Source organism: Pteropus vampyrus, unplaced genomic scaffold (assembly GCF_000151845.1).
Source record: "Pteropus vampyrus isolate Shadow unplaced genomic scaffold, Pvam_2.0 Scaffold40, whole genome shotgun sequence".
NCBI classification, from domain to species: domain Eukaryota; kingdom Metazoa; phylum Chordata; class Mammalia; order Chiroptera; family Pteropodidae; genus Pteropus; species Pteropus vampyrus.
Window position 1 is genome coordinate 2,669,242 of NW_011888821.1, and position 2,487 is coordinate 2,671,728.

Consider the following 2,487-nt stretch of genomic DNA (forward strand, 5'->3'; position numbering starts at 1 on the left):
AAGATAGTACAAATATAGCCACAGACAGATAAATGAGCTGAAGGCCTTGAGAAAATGGAGTCCTGGAGAAATAGAAGAAACAGTGTTACTATGCTTTAATGAAACTGCTTATGACTGCCGCGTTTGTATGCTCCTGTACAAAGCAGCTTGTGAAAAATAAACTGGGCTGTCGTCCATCATCAGTGGCAGTTTCCCACCGTTCCCACTCAGGTTTATTTTCCAGGGCTGTGCTAGACGTGGCAGGATTTACCACTTGCTGAATGTGGCAACCTTGGGCTGTTAGAATGGCTAGCTTCAAAATGCCATAGATAATCAGTGCTGGTGAGGATGTGTGCAAAAGAGAACCCTCTTGCACTTTCTGGTGGGATGGGTGCCGCCACCTGAAGAACACGGTTTCAACAGCGCAGGGTTATTTATAAGGGGATTTTTTCCCCCATTGACCCAAACGGTTCAGACTGGCACACATAATGGAATAGTACTCAGCCACAAGAAATAGCATATCTTGCCATTTGCAACAACATGGGTGGACTTTAAGGAAATTACACTAAATGAGAGAAGTCACAGAATGAGAAACACTGTATGATATCACTTATATGTGGACCTAAAGCAGAACAAAAAACCAACATAAAAAAGAGATCAGACAGAAAACACCCAATCGGAGTAGCAAAGAGAGAATCAAAATAAATAAATAAAATAAAATAAAATAAAATAAAATAAAATAAAATAAAATAAGGATAGTTTAAGGGACCTCTGAGACAACATCGACCATTACAACATTCGCTTCATTGGGGGGCCAGAAAGAGGAGGGAGCAAGCAAGTTGGGATTGAGAACCCAACTGAGGAAATAATGACCACGAACCTCTCTGTCCTGGAGAAGGAAATAGACCTACAAGCCCTGGAAGCACAGAGTGATCTAAACGAGATGAACCTGAAGAGGCCCACATCATGACACATTGTAATTAAACTGCCAGAGGTTAAAGACAAAGGGCATCTCAAAAGCAGCAAGAGAAAAGCAAATGGTCTCTTACAAGGGTGCTCCTGTAAGACCGTCAGCTGATTTCTCAAGAGCAACTTTTCAGGCCAGAGGGATTGGCACAAAACAGAGAGATGAAAAGCAAGGACCTATAACTGAGATTATTCTGCCAAGCATTGAAGGACAGATAAAGAGTTTCTGGACGAGAAAAAGCTAAAGGAGTTCATTGCCACCAAGCCAGTACTGCAGGAAATGTCAGAGAGATTTCTTTAAGAAGTGGAAGAAAAAAACCATAAGTATGAATAATAAAGTGGAAATCACTATGTACCTACAATGATCACTTTAACTGTAATTGGATGAAATGCTCTAGTCAAAAGACATGGAGTGGCTGAATGGATAAGAAAACAAGACCTACGTATATGCTCTCAATAAGATACCCACTTCAGATTGAAAGACAGACTGAAAGTCAAGGGATAAAAAAAGACATTTCGTGCAAATGAAAATTACAGGAGTGATATCAGAAGCATGGCAGAGTGAGAGATGTTCCCAGATCTCTCCCTCTGAAATAACAATAAGCTGAACATCTAAAACTCAACAAATAACACCCAACCTGCACATAAGCATGTCTGAGCCAGTGATCTGCGAATAAGAGCTACTACAGGTCAGAACCATGGGAGTTGGGCAGTAGACCAGGAGAAACAAAGAAGCTGACTCTAGTAGCTGGAGCTCCCTGCAGGAGGAGGGGGACGGGAGGAGGTGTGGCGGGTTCCTTGAGCAGCCCTCCGAGAGAGCTGTGAGCTCCATGCGGCGGCAGTTCCCAGGGATCAGGGCAGAAAGAAGAGAAATCGGGATGGCAGAGAAGCAACAGCTGATTATTACCAGCCATGGTTGCAAAATGTGAGGCCATGACACAAGCCCCATCTTCCAACCCAGAGGACCCCTCCCCCCCATATCCTTCAAGACCGAACACCGTGCATGCAGCCCCAGGGAATCTGAGCAAATCCTACTGAAACTATCGCTAACACTGACAGAGACCAAGACCGAGGGTAGTGATCATGATTGAACATTTATAAGAAAAAAAATAAAGGCATTATTAAGGCTTTATATAAAGCAGGGATCTGAGAGGCTTAGACACCATTTACCAGAAACCAAAAGAAAGACGCCTTCTTAACAACAGGCTAAAGAGAGACCTTCATATAATAAATCTTTCCGAGGAAAGAAAAAAGCAGAAAACACTTCCATTAAGCCCAGGAGGAGAAATAGTCCATTAAACATCATGAACAACTAAGGTGACAAGGCAGCTCAGAAAGAAAGAGAAACATCTCCAGAAAATAAGCTTAAAGACATAAAAATATGTGACTTAAATGGCAGAGAATTCAGGATGGCGCTTCTGAAAAATTTCATCGAGGTCCAAAATAATTCATATCAACAATTCCAAGAATTTAAAAAACAACTAGATGAGCAGAATGAGTTCATTAGCAAGGAGATTGAAACCCTCGAAAAGAACCAAATAG